Source organism: Dasypus novemcinctus, chromosome 12 (assembly GCF_030445035.2).
Source record: "Dasypus novemcinctus isolate mDasNov1 chromosome 12, mDasNov1.1.hap2, whole genome shotgun sequence".
Classification (NCBI taxonomy): Eukaryota; Metazoa; Chordata; class Mammalia; order Cingulata; family Dasypodidae; genus Dasypus; species Dasypus novemcinctus.
The window spans coordinates 72,854,341-72,869,836 of NC_080684.1; the positions used below are offsets into that span (position 1 = coordinate 72,854,341).

Sequence of the window (15,496 nt, forward strand, 5' to 3'; positions counted from 1 at the left end):
GAGCGATTTTTTCAAAGACAAAGAAAGCTTCTAATCTGCTCACAATTAGCCATTACATGCTACTAGGGGCTGTTTAATTGGGACTGCCATTCTCAATTAACCAGAGACAAGTGAATAGAAGAATGAGTGGCCAAAATAAGGTACACATGTTACCAATTATTTCCATTAGAATTTATAATGAAATTGTATGTTTCGCTTTGATTTTTCTTTCCTTTCTTTTCTAGCTCCAAGAAGTTATATAAATTAAACTGGAGAGGAGACAAAGCTTAAGCAACCTTCTTCCTTCAAAGCATAAAAAAGCCACTTGCATGGCCACGGTAATTGCTGAGGGCAATGATATTATAGGAACAGATGGCAGGATATTATATATCCTGCCATAATCCACTGAATGTACTGGGGTAGAGTATAAACTACAATGTAAACTATAATCCATGCAGTGCAGCAGTGTTCCAAAATGTATTAACCAAATGCAATCAATGCGCCACAATGATGAAAGAGATTTTTGATGAGGGAGGAGTGGGGGTGCGGTGGGGTGTAGGGTACATGGGAATTTCTTATATTTTTAATGTAACATTTTTTTGTAATCTATGTATCTTCAAAATAATACAATAAAAAATGCTAAGAAGAATGAATGGAGAATAGTTAGCAACAACATTGTAAAGTTTTTGTAGCAAAAGAAAAGTTGGTACTATATTCATTCTAACAGTTAAAAAAAAGAATACGGGGCTTCGTTTTGTGAGGTATTAATACGATTAAGCATTTTCTCTCTTCTTTTTTTTCATTAATAAGAAGATCTTGTTCATGTCATTTAAATAATCTGTGTTCCTCTGTGTATCTTTCTGAACAATAGAGGGACAACTGAATTGGCAGTTGCAATTAGATGAGATAAAAAGATCTGAAAAAGAATTTTTTAAGAGTAATGTTTCAATAACTTGTTGAGCTACCTTTTTTGTTCTTTTATTTTTATGAATTTGAAATAAATTTTTTTTTTTTTAAAGATTTTTATTTATTTATTTATTTAATTCCCCCCCCCTCCCCTGGTTGTCTGTTCTTGGTGTCTATTTGCTGCGTCTTGTGCTGCGTCTTGTTTCTTTGTCCGCTTCTGTTGTCGTCAGCGGCACGGGAAGTGTGGGCGGCGCCATTCCTGGGCAGGCTGCTCTTTCTTTTCACGCTGGGCGGCTTTCCTCACGGGCGCACTCCTTGCACGTGGGGCTCCCCCAGGCGGGGGACACCCTTGCATGGCACGGCACTCCTTGCGCGCATCAGCACTGCGCATGCTCCACACGGGTCAAGGAGGCCCGGGGTTTGAACCGCGGACCTCCCATATGGTAGACGGACGCCCTAACCACTGGTCCAAAGTCCGTGTCCCTGAAATAAATTTTTAAATTAAAAAAAAAGCCACTTGCATAGAATCTCTTGCAATTCTTAAGCCATGATACACCAGTCTGACTTCAGCATTCATTCTATAGCACAGCTAAGCAGAATTCCATCTGAAGACCTCAAGAATAACCAGGTGAGGCCCTTTGTAATTCAAACACGAGACTCACTTCTCTTTTCACCACTGAGCTATATCAGGGAACACTTAGCCCCTGAGTGCAAATTCCCCTCTGTTAACTAATATTCGAGAATATTCAAAGAGACAAAGAAGGTCACTATGTACTAATAAAAGGTGTAATCTACCAAGAAGAAAGAACAATTATAAATAATTATGCACCTAACTAGGATGCCCCAAAATTCATGAGGCAAATACTAGCAAAACTAAGGGGAGAAATAGAGGACTCTACAATCACAGTGAGGGACTTCAATGCACCATTATCACCATTAGGCAGAACATCTCGACATAGGCTCAATAAAGAAACAGAGGAAAGGGGACTTGGCCCAGTGGTTAGGGCATCCGTCTACCACATGGGAGGTCCATGGTCCAAACCCCGGGCCTCCTTGACCCGTGTGGAGCTGGCCATGCGCAGTGCTGATGCGCGCAAGGAGTGCCGTGCCACGCAAGGGTGTCCCCCGCGTGGGGGAGCCCCACGCGCAAGGAGTGCATCCCGTAAGGAGAGCCGCCCAGTGCGAAAGAAAGTGCAGCCTGCCCAGGAATGGCTCTGCACACATGGAGAGCTGACACAACAAGATGACGCAACAAAAAGAAACACAGATTCCCGTGCCGCTGACAACAACAGAAGCGGACAAAGGAAAACACACAGCAAATAGACACAGAGAACAGACAACTGGGGTGGGGGGAGAGAAATAAATAAATAAATCTTAAAAAACAAAACAAAACAGAGATCTTGAACAATATGTTAAGGAACTAGACCTAAAGGGCATATCCAGAACATTATACCCCAAAACAGCAGAATATACATTCTTCTCAAGTGCTCATGGATCATTCTCCATGATAGACCACATGCTAGGTCAGAAAACAAGTCTCGACAAATTTAGAAAGATTGAAATTATACAAAACAATTTTTCTAACCACACTGGAATGAAGCTGGAAAATAATGAGAGAAGAACCAGAATAGCGGCAAACATATGGAAGTTAACACTTTTTAAAAAAACTTTATTTTAAACAAGTTTTAGGTTACGGAAAAGTTACATTGAAAATATGAGATTCCCATATATCCTACCTCCTTCCCCCCATACACATTTCCCCCTATTAATAATATCTTACATTACTGTAGAATATTTGTTATAATCGATGGACAAATATTGAAGTATTGCCGTGGTCTATAGCTTACATTATAGTTTACACTTTGCACTGTAAAATTTTATAGATTTTGACAAAATGCATAATGGCCTGTATCCATCATTCCATTGTCATATAGAATAATTCCAATGCCCTAAAATTGCCCTATGTTCTACCTATCCCTTCCACCCCAGAACCTCTGGTAACTACTATCTTTATATCAATGTTACAAGTTCTTCCATCACTATCATAATAATAAGTCTACATTGGTTAATGGTTGCATTCTCCCCTAATGTTTGTTCATTCCCCAATCTTGAGTATTTGGGGATGGTAGTACCTGCTTTGCTTCAGATTAAGAGGTAGCTTAGATATTATGGGGCTGATGAAAGGAACTGTTGTGCTTGCAGCCAACATACTCTTAAACAATCAGTGGGTCAAGGAGGAAATTGCCAGAGAAATCAGTTACTATCTCGAAGTGAATGAAAATGAGAATGCAGCATATCAGTATTTATGGGATGCAGCTAAATTGGTGTTGAGAGGGAAATTTATAGCCATAAATGCCTACATTAAAAAGTAAGAGCTAAAATCAAAGGCCTAATTGCACACTTGGAGGAACTAGATAAAGAATAAACCAATCCCAAAGGAAGCAGAAAGAAGGAAATAACAAAGATTATAGCAGAATTAAAAGAAATTGAGAATTTAAAAAAACATAAATAACAAAACCAAAAGCTGGTTCTTTGAGAAGATTCATAAAATTGACAATCCTTTAGCTAGACTAACAAAGAAAAAAAGAGAAAAAATGTAAATAAATAAAATCAGATATAAGAGAGGGGATAATCACTACTGACCCCACAGAAATAAAGAGTATAATAAGAGGTTACTTTGAAAAATTGTATGCCAATAAGATGGACTTTAGATGAAATGGATGAATTCCTAGAAACACACAGGCAACCTATATTGAAGAAAGAAGAAATAGAAGAACTCAACAGACCTATCACAAGTAGTAAGATTGAATTAGTAGTGAGATTGAATTAAAAACCTCCCAACCAAGAAAAGCTGAGAACCAATAGGGAAGGGTATGCCAGGGGCATGCCTCTAAGGAATATGAATGTGTTCATGTGGTCATAGGGTGTTATCTCAGTAGGTAGAGACCCACACGATAACTAACAAAATATTGAACTCTCATTCTGGGGGGTCCAGTTACATTCTCTCATAGAGTGACATGAATCTCTAGAGTACATAGGCAGTGCCTAATAAAAGGAAAACAGACCAATATGCCAAGCATATGATATTAATGCTTGTATTTAAGAAACTTATTCTTGTAAAATTGAAACTTAGCCTGATATTAACTATTGCCTTAGTGTTACCTCCTGAAAACCTCCTTGTTACTCAAATGTGGCCTCTCTTTAAGCCAAACACAGCAAATAAATTCACTACCTTCCCCACAGCATAGGGCATGATTCCTAGGGATAAACCCCCCTGACACCAAGTGCGAACCAATGATGCATTTAGAAGAAGACCTTGACTAAAAGGGGGAGACATTAAATACAAAAGAGTTTTTATGGGTAAAAGATTTCAAAGTGAGTCTAGAGGGCATTTCAGAAGTTACACTTTTGCACATATCAAGCAGATCTCACTAACTGCCATAGTAAACAAAATCCAAACAGGCAAGTTCCCGAGGGCTCTAGAGACATCTGGACACTATAGGCAAGGCACGCAACCCCACGAAATCAGCACCCCATTGGTGGACCTTACCTTGGACTATATGATCATCTATTTCTCCAAAGTAACAGAGTCAGACTCATTTATAATTTCCCTACACATGATTCTTCTACCCCTTTTATTTGAATTTACAATTAACACTATACACATTAAATATAGGTCCCAAAGACTTAAACCTTAGGTCTGTTCATATTCCATTGAGCCCTGAATCTCAGCAGAGTTGAGGCCAACACCTACCCTCCAGTTCATCAGACTCGCCCAGGACAACCAACAAAATGATGATGATGAACAACCCTCATCCGAAAAAGCAAAGAGTATCTACAATTGCAAGGAAAACAGTTCCTTCTATTTCTTCCATAAGATCTAAGCCACTCTCAATCTGAAACCAAGCAGGACTCATCATCCCAAAATTCTCAAGACTGAGGAAGGAATAAACTTAAGGGAAGAATGCAACTATGAACCAATGTAGACTTATTACTATTGTTGTAACAGAAGAACTTGTAACGTTGATATAAAGATAGTGGTTACCAAAGGTTCTGAGGGGTGGGGGAGGGAAGAACAGGAGGCACACAGGGCATTTTTAGGTCATTGGAATTGTTTGGTATGATATTGCAATGACAGATACTGGCCATTATACATTTTGTCAAGTCCTATAAAACTGTACAGTGAAAAGTTTAAACAATAATGTAAACTATAGACCTTGGTTAGTAGCAATGCTTCAGTATTTGTTTATCAATTATAATAAATACACCACAATAATGTAAGATGTTATTATTAGGGGAAAATGTTGGAGGAAAAGGGGGTAAGGTATATGAGAATCCCTTATACTTTCAATGTAACTTTTCTGTAAGCTAAAGCTTCTTTAAAAATAAAATTTTGAACAACTGCAAAAAAAAAAAGAATATTCAGTTTCTTTGTTGTGATTTACTAAGTTTCTGATTAGTAGTCCTTTAAAGAAGATTTTTTGGGAATAATGGAAAGGGAAAAAAAGGTAGCATCATATACCAGTGACTATGCATTGTGCTCAAAAGATCTTCACCTTAGGTTAGTATTCAGAGCTGGCTTAAATAGCCATCCCTCCAAAATTGCATTTCCAATTTGAATTTCCTGGACCTGACAGCTTTAAATTTTGTATTTAAATTCATGTATAATATTATAAATTTTTTTATTATGCCAAGTGAACTTGACATGAACTGATCATGAAAGACTTACTTTGTAGAAAATGTTTCCCTAAGTATGACTTCATTTCCATTAAATATTAACCTTGTTTCCCCGGGGATGAGCCTCCCTGGCACCGAGGGATCACTATCAACTAACAACTGATAATGCAACTGGAAAATGACCTTGAATTGAAGGTTCGATGCGGATCAGTAGAATATCCCTGTCTACGTAGAATAATATGACTTTAAAATGCTGTTTGACCTACTGTAAGGGGGAAATAGAAAGGAGAAATGAGTTTATATGGCTATGAGTCTCTAAAAAAAAAAAAAGAGTCTGGAGGCTGTCAGAAGGATTTCCCTTATGCACAACTGAGCAGAGTCTAAGAGACAGATAAAGTAGATACAATCCCCAGGTATTGGTTCCTTTGAGGGCTAAAGGGACCCACGGGTTCTACGGTCATGGCAGATAGGGTTCACTGCCATGTCAGATGGCCCTTCTATGGAGCTGGTGTTTCTGAGTGATGAAACTGGACCCAGAGGGGATCTCTTTTCATAAGACTATCATGCTACTTTACTGGAATTGTAGTTGGTATTGGGGTTTAAGATATATTTAAGGGATTGAATCTTTTTACTGACAATATGATAGCCAGGCTCTGAGCCTCAACAGACTCCAGCTCCTACAATCTGAATTATTGGACTCACCTCACTCAGCTAAGATGGAGTTGAAGAAGGGCAACCACCACACCATGGAGCCTAGAGGGCCTACAACTGAAAGCAGGAGGATTGCATCCAGTAACCATGTAGAATCTGAGCCTCCTCTTGACATAGAGGTGCAACAGACACAACCAATCCAAGGACCTCAGAGAAAAGGTGGCAATGGAGTGGGAAAAGTGGACATGGTGGCTGTTGGGTATGGGGAATGGCAGGAAGAGATGAGATGTGGAGGTGCCTTTGGGACTTGGAGTTGCCCTGGATGGTGCTTCAGGGGCAATCACCGGACATTGTAAATCCTCCCAGGGCCCAATGGATGGAATGGGGGAGAGTGTGGGCCATGATGTGGACCAATGACCATGAGGTGCAGAGATACCCAGAGATGTACTTACCAAATGCAATAGATGTGTCACGATGATGGGAGTGAGTGTTGCTGGGGGGGGGGGGAGGGGTGCGGTGGGGGTGGTGGGGTCGAATGGGACCTCATATTTTTTAATGTAATATTTTTACAAAATCAATTAAAAAAATCAAAAAAAAAAATATTAACCTTGTTTCACATTTTCAGTTATAGTAGAAAAGAATTGCAATTATCCAGATATACTTTGAAATTGTAATTTTCCATAAACTTCATCTAGCTCCTTTTTGATTACACTGAGACAATCATCTTCCAGTGACTGTGTTTCTCATGGTTCAGCAAATTAAAAGACATTAATTGAGAAGTGATATTTGTATGACTTGAAACTGTTACATGGAACATGGAGATACCATAATATGCTGCTGATCCAAGAACTAAATAGCTCTCTGTGATTGGCCCCTTCTTACACTTACCGAGAGTGCTGAAATTTTGAGCCTTCTAGTTTTGGATGGAGTAATATCAAGCACTCATGCCTTCTCTAAACACAAAGACATTTATATAGATCAGGGGTCTGCAAACTTTTTCTGAAAGAGCCAGATGGCAAATATTTTAAGTTTTGAGGGCCATAATATCACTGTCACAACTATTCCATTCTACTGTTACAGTGAAAGCAACCATAGACAAGATGTAAACAAATGGATATAGCGGTGTTCCAGTAAAATTCTATTTACAAAAACAGGCTACAGGCCAGATTTGGCCCCCAAGCCATAGTTTGCCAATTCCCTGTATTAGCTCTAAAACCTCTAATTGTCTCCAAATATTCCTTTCCACCACCCCAAAGAAGAGATAAAGAGACTTTGGTGTTAAGGATCAAGAGTTCAGCATTGAAGGGAATGATCTGTAATCATTTGGGGAGCTTGGTAAAAATACTGTTTCGCATGCCCCACCCCAAGATTTTTATTTAGTAAATCTTATATGGATACCAGAAATGTGAATCCTTTTAAAGATCCTCCAGATAATTCTGCTTCAAAGACAGACTTGTGATTCCCTGGCCTAGATAATGACCAATAACGTTCTAAAATAAGGAGTATCACCTATTATATTAGTCAGGGTAATTAATGCTAGTTGCTACAATAGCAAATCCCAAATCTCAGTGAATCAATCTAGTAAAAATTTATTACCCTCTCTTATAGCCTGCCTCTGTCTTATGGCTATACCATCTGAAACTCTTGGAAAAAGGAAATGAAGGAGGTACACTTAGATGTCTTAGTACAAAGTGACACACATGGCATTTCTGCTCACATTTCATGACCAAACTGCTCATACAGCTCCAAACTAACTGCAAGGGAGGCTGAGCAATGGAAAGGAGCACGTGAATATTTCGTGAGCCCTAACAGCCCTGACACATGCCATGTTTTTATTTGACTTCTCACCTGTAAATCTGGGTTGCCACCTGCCTCCTCCAGGCCACACAGATGCTCGAAAAATGCTTGGCTATCCATTAAATTCTGAGCAACTCTATAATGGGCAGCTTAAAATCCAAAACTATTACTTATGCCTAGCTTTTTGCAAAGGTTAGATTCTTGATATTCTGGGAGTATAGATCATTTTTATAAATCAAATTCATTTTTCATTAACTATAAAATCATTGTGTGAAACTGGAGCTGTTGTCCTCTCCGGCTTCTAAAGTGGATGCATGCAGATAAGTATCATGGCAATAGAAAATAGCAATTAGCCAATTCATGAATTGCCCTCATGCTTACGGTTACAAAGGCTGGATGTTGGTTTGTTTAAGTAATGCTCTGTGTATATGCCATGTGAGCATGTTTAGAATAGATGTAGCCAGAGCAGCCCGGTCGCAGTTCTGAAACCCAGCTAATTCAGAAAACACCTGAATGGGAGGCATCTGCTTCAGTACCTAGAGACATACAGAACTCGTTTCAAAAGTTACAGCCTTCTTAAAAAAAAAAAAAAAAAAGTATGAGGAAACCTCCTCTAACAAGAAGAACAAAACTTGTTAAAGATCTTTAAGCTCCTAATAGAGCAAATAGAGATTTATACTAAAATAGGCCAGATTTCAACTAGACCTCTGAAACACATCCTTAAATATCAAGAAGGGTCATGGCCTTCCCTACACAGAAAATGAGGTTCCGTATCCAACTATTGACCGAGGAAGATTTAGGATTCTGGGAGGAATGAAGTTCTCATAAAAATCACAATTTCATTATGCAACGATAACTTACGCTTTATCATTGTGTACACACATGATCAGCTTATTCAAAATAAAAAGAAAGGGTAGTCAATATAAGGTATTGACTTTCAGTGCACAGTGCTGACTCGGGATAAGCTGTGACCTTAAGCATTGGACGAGAATGGTTTCCTTTACCAGAGTGGTATGTGATAATAAATAAAGTTATGATTGAAGCTCTCCCTCTTAACCTTTCATCTCAGGGCCTGTTTCTGAGTTTCTTGTTTATTAACCTGATAACTCCCTCACCGCAGCTTATCTTTCAGTTGATACAGCAGTCTCAGTCCTTCTGGGTAACCAGCCCCCTTTGAGAGGCACAAAGCACTTGCTCAGTCAATGTGGAAGCGTTTTGCTGGTTCGCCATTCCCAAAAGGATCTTGGATTATGTACAGCTATAGATATGACAAGGCTGCCTACAGTCATTTCAACAGTTGAACTCATTATCCAAATGCAGACAACTCCATAATTGCACAAACAACGTCAAATCTGGCAAATAAACCACCTTTTCAAATATAACAAAGTTATCTTGATCTTTTCAGCAGGGAACCATATGTTACAAGTAACTGTTACAGCACCATGGCTTACAGCCAATGGTTTCCTCAGAATCTTCAACCCAGTGCCTTTTAAGGAAAATAAAATAAGACTTCTAAGGTATTATTATGGGGGAAAAAACATCCTTGTTCACTATGGTGAGTGTTTTGAAGTACCTTCTTTAGAATAATTACATGCCTATAGAATCTGAATCTCACAATTAGAGAAAGCTTGCCTATAATGTTCATTTCCAATAGAAAGCTGGTCAATAACCCTTCCACAGATAAGGATTTGAAGCTGTGAGCAATTATCTAATAGATGTTCTTAATTTCTTAATTAAGAATCATTAATATGCCTATCATTCATAAATCACATAGCTTAGAGCAAGAATATCATAATTACATAGTTTAGACACATAATTTGTTGCTTAAAGTATATTACAAACAAATTCCCTTTCCTTTGATTTCAAGATCAACAGGAAGATTCTAAGATTGTACCACTTTCTTAAGTTCTTTGGGTTCATAAGTCACAGAAATTTAGAACAAACATGGTCCTAAGGGATTATCTAGCAACAGCTTCATTTTACAGATGAAGAAACAGACAACCAGAAAGCTTAAAGGATTTGTCAAGAGAACAAAATCCAGGCCAGATTTCTCCAGTCTGACTCTACCTGGTTCTACTCCTACATCCCTCATTTTCCAGCTATACATAAATAGCAGATCATTTTCCACATATGCTTTGAGAAACTGGTAGCTAGAAAGATGTTTGAATTATAGCCCTTCACAAGCACTCCTAAGAAAAGCCAGGGATTGTACTTTGGGTTTCAAAATAACCCAGCTGCTATTTGCAAGTGCTGGATGACAACTTTTTGCTCGTTCGTTAAGGTTCGGTTGCCATTAAAAAAAAAAAAAAAAACTACTTGTCCCTAACTCATTCTTGTTAACAGTCACAAATGACTCATTGAGAAATGACTTTTGACAGCTTCCAATTGCCTGATGGATTTTTATAACCACCTTTCACTGAGTCAAGGAGCAACAATGTTTAACCCTTTGGAGCCATTATTTTGTATTAACTCTGCAGCGAATGCAATTGCTACATCATTCACTTAATTTGGCTTGCGCTTACATGCTCACAAACAGGCTGCCTCATCCTGCGGTCACCCCTCGGGCTGAAGTGTGGTTTGCTGGCCTGGCGGGGGAGCGGCCGCGGCAGGCCAAGCCGCTGCCCCCATAATAGGGTGGCTGGTTGGACTCACCGCCACCCCTGAAGGAAGCTAGGCATGGGCGCAGAGTGCCCTCGGGTCTCCCCTTCTCGGCAGCCATGCTTCCGCGGCCGCCATGCTTCCGCGGCCGCCCCTCCTCCCAGATGGCGCCACACGATGCCTGTGGGGCGGCACCCTTCTTCTTCTTTCTCCCTGCGCAGGCGCAGGGCGGAAAATTCCAGTCTGCCCTTTTCCCCTCCCCCGACAGCAGCAACAGCCAGGCGTGGGCGGGAAACTCAAGTCTGCCCTCCATCCCAGCAACAGCAGCCACCAATCCCTAAACCCTGCCCCTTCCCCCAGCAACAGCGACAGCCAATCCCTAACCACCACCCCTCCCCCGTCCAGTACCGCCCACTGACCTTTCACCGGCAACCAATCAGAACAGGGCGTGGCTTCAACCAATCAGCCTTCCCCAGCCCCTATAAAACTGTTGCCTCTCCCTCAATAAAGTGGACCTGCGTGTTTACCTCGTCTCTGCGGTAGTTCTTCTGCCGTGTGCCCTCCAGTCCTGAGAGCCCCCGACAAGGGCCTGGCCTCCCTTGTCCCCAGTTCGTCGCCTGCTTCTCTGGGCGACCCCCTCATTGCCGGCTTTGCCGGGCAACCCTGTCAGCCGAACCGCGCAACCCCTTGTGAGATCGATCCCTCGTCTGCTGCCGGACCGACCCCTCGTCCCAAGCGGGACCGACCCCTCGTCCAGAGCTGGACCGACCCCTCGTCCGCAGCCAGACCCCACCTCTACCGACCGAGCAAGCCGCCGCATCATCCCTGGCAGGAAATACCTGCGGTTGCTCCAAGGAGAACCATATAAGACAGCGCATAGATGGATGGGACCAAATCCATTACTGAGACCAGAGCATGATCCCAAGAGCATGAGCTATTGACAAGGTTGTGTCACACTTTCATTTCTGTGTACAGAAAGCCTGCATATATGTTTCCACAAAAAAGTACAAAATAGAACCCTTTGAGTCATAGATTTTAGACCTCAGCCAGATTATTTCATGGTGAGGAAAGAGATTAGAAAATCTAAAGTACTTACTCAAGGTCACACAGCTAGTTAGCAGCAGAAATGGGATAAGAAGCCTTTTCTCCTGAACCCATCCTAGTGTTCTTTTCATTACACTCACAGTTCTAACACATCTATGTGTTGAGATCATTTTGCATTGTGGCAACATTTAGATTACTAATTAGAGTCTAATCATTCTAAAATACCCTTAAAGATTATCTGTAATAATATATATTATTGCTTATTACCAAAATTTCTCCTCTTATGCTCTTTGTTTAAATTTAGTTAGAACAGATTTATTGCTATGTCTATTTCTGTTAATGCCTGAATGGAAAAAAAAACTGTTTTGCTAAGGTGGAAGGACTATGAGGAATTAATTTTAATTTCCTATTACAATGTTTTTACACCCTTCTCATAATGATTACCTCCTGAAATATTGCTTATTCTCACTTTCAAAATTATTATGGTGGGGAGTAGGTGGGGCTCAAGTATTTTGAATGCCTGCTTCCCACATGGGAGATCCCAGGTTCGGTTCTAGTGTCTCCTAGAAAAAAAACAAAAACAAACAACAAGCAAAACAAATGGAAAAAACAGCTCAGGGGAGCTGATATGGATCAGTGGTTGAGTGGCTGCTTCCCACATACAAGGTTCCAAGTTCAAACCCTGGCCCCTATCTAAAAAAAATAAAATAAAATTATTATAAGGTTCTTTCTAAGACAAAAGGAGAACCTGATCTAAGATCAACTTTGACTTAAAAAGGAAACACAGAGAGATAAGATCAAAGGCCAAATCAACCTGAAAGGCTTCAGGTTCTCTGAGGAAAATTGTTCACTCCCCAATTCAATTAGAATAAAGCAAATGTACAGTTTTTACTCACCCAACTACAATCAAAATATCAAACTCTATATCAGTGGAATGGGAATCTCCATAAATTGATAAGGGCAGTCTGTTGGGGCAAAAGGGCAAAGTTATCCTTTTTCAAAGTCAGGAAGAACTACTGTTAGTATAATTTTCTCTTGTTTATTTCCAGAAAGTAGGTTGGTAAGGCTATAGTGCTCAAGAAAAATGTCCTATTGAGTCACAAATTTAAGAACATCTATCATCACTGTCCTAAAATAAGTTTTTTTCTGGAGAATTATACTTGTGCTGATTCACAACTTCCCACACACACTGAGGGGATGAGGGAAAAGGAGTATCCGCCTCTTGGCGCTAACCAGAAAATATACAAAACTAAAAAGAAGAAAACTCATACGATTGCTTCAGAAATGTGAGAGCACTTGGGCTCTTTACATTTTAATTAAGATGCTTCCAATTGAATATATTTTAGAATGAGTCACTTATCGGGTGGAAGAAGACAGCGTTGTGGAGAGTAGAAAATATTCTCTCTGATTTTATGTTTTTAAAAACCACACACACACAAACGCTAATGAAATTGCCTAATAAGGGATTATGCCAACAGATGAATTAAATTTACAAAGAGTGAACCAAAGAAATGAACGGAAACTGGTAAGGAGAACCAGTTATGAAGAACATTTTAGACACACAGGCTGCTTATATGAATTCCATGCTCTTTCCTTTCCAAGCAGCAAGTTCTTTTAAAGGTAAAAGAAGGGAAACTAACATTTATTAGGGTCTTACCACATGCTGTGCCAGATGTTTTCAAATATAATAGATGCCTTTAAACCTCAAAGTAAGCCTGCAATGTATGATTCCTCCCATTTTGTACAGCTAAGAAAAGCCCAGACAGGGAAAGGGAGCCAACATGTATTAACCACCTATTGTGTACATTCATTCAATAAATAGAAATTGATTAAGTCCACCTGGAGTCAGAGAATTAAAAATGACAAATCCGATACATATGACTTAGTGATATGAGAATTAAGGGACGTACAAAGGACCATTTCCATTTTACCAGTTAGAGCAGCAAAGATTATTGATCATACATAGCATGATCATACATAGCATTGATCATACATAGCATATTGATCATACATAGCATAGCATATTGAGCATACATAGCATGAACTAGTTATTTAGAACCCATATTTTTGTATGAAATTACCTGATATTCTACACTATCCATTATGGCAACCACTAGCACTATCTGGCTATTTAATTTAAACTTAAATTAATTAAAATAAATTAAATTTAAAATACAGTTCCTCAGTCACAGTTGTCACATTTCAAGTGCTCAATATTCACATATGGCAAGTGGCTACTATACTGGACAGTGAAGATGTAGAACACTTCATCATGGCAGAAAGTTCTATTGGAAAGCATCATTAGATTTTTAACATTCTAAATTAGGAAAGGAATTTCATGTATTACCTACTCTCAAAACAAAATTTTTAACATTACTTTACATTTTACTTAACTCTTCATGATTTTCCAAAAGCTGGAAAAGGTCATTTATCTGATCCATGCTAAAAATCATCCCCATAGTGTGAAGGAGAAATCTGAAATCTAGAGACAGTCAGTGACTGTCAAGGTCACATATTAGTGCATGATAACTGAGAGAAGAATCCTGGTCTCCTAGTCCAGCATTTTTCAGGACATGGTCAAAAACACACTGGTTGTGTTAATAATGCCTGAAGTGAAATAAAAATTTTGTCACAGGGGAAGGAATATGAGAAATGTTTTTAATTTCTTTTTATATTGTTAATGTGGCTTAGAATTCCAGCTCCAATACATAGTGGTTGTGTGACATGAAACAAGTATTTAACTTTTCTGACCTTCAGTTTCCTCCCCTGAAAAGCTGTGATGATCATGAAAACCTTACCTAAAGCAGTGAATAACCAGATGGCAAGTTTGGTCTGCTCCCCAGGGGTGGCAGTAGCCCACCTCCTGGTCCTTTCACAGGTCCCTCCCTCCCTCCCTTCCTTCTTTCCATCTTAATTTTTTTAAATTCAATTTATAATCTACAAATAGAATCAACAGAAGTGAGTCACAGTTTAGGAAGCTAATTTCGAGTGCCTTGACATTTCCAACTGTTATATATATGTTCCTTTCAGCTGTCATATCTGTGCTACCTCAGAATTGTTGCAGTTTTAAATGAGAATTTATACAGCATGGAAAACCTGATAGGGAGATGCTCAGTATCCTCCTCTACCTTAACCTCCTTTAAGGCTCCCTGGTGTCTACCTGTGGCACCACATCATTTACGAAGCAGAAGCCTGGATTCTATCCTAAAGAGTTAAATGAGTCAGAAAGCATATTGACACCCTGATAGTATAGCATAGTTTTTCCATAAGAAGATGTATTAAATGCTATAATAGAAAGCAGAAGGAAAAGAAGGTGAAATATCCAGAATTTCATTTTAGAGGAAGCTTTAAGAATGCTTTCTATCCCATATTTTGATTACCTAGCTAATAGAGAGGTATATTTTTTAATGTTTTTTGTTTTTGTTTTGTTTTTTGGGTTATGTCTTAATTTCCTGGCTGATAAGACAACCAGCACACAATGGATTGGCTTAACAGCAGGAATTTTATTGTCTCAGGGTTTCAGCTAGAAGGCTCACTTCCTTCTTCAGCCACTTGCTTTCCGGCTGGCCAGCAATCCTTGGGTTCCTTGACTTCCCCATCACAGAGCGGTGCCCTCTACTTTCTCTTCCTGATTCCTCTCTGACTTCCATGTCCTGGTTCTCCCCCACAGCTTTCTTTATAAGAGCTGCATTATTAGGGTTAGCACCCATCCTGATTCAGTTGGACACTCAACTAAAAATAATGACTTTAAAGGTCCTATTAACAATAGGTTCATACTCACAGGAATGGAATTAAGATTAAGAACTTGTTTTTCTGAGGTATGCTACTCAGTCGACTACAGTTT

At 39.5% G+C, this 15,496-nt stretch overlaps 1 long non-coding RNA gene across 1 annotated transcript in view; it reads right to left on the reverse strand.

The window, feature by feature from the left end:
- LOC131280626 (uncharacterized) overlaps positions 1 to 10,864 on the reverse strand; it is a 28,072-nt gene extending 17,208 nt beyond the window's left edge. Inside the window, exon 1 of the long non-coding RNA XR_009188293.2 lies at positions 10,663 to 10,864. This is a non-coding gene — a long non-coding RNA (uncharacterized lncRNA). The remainder of the gene's footprint in view (positions 1 to 10,662) is intronic.
- Positions 10,865 to 15,496: the final 4,632 nt, after the last annotated feature.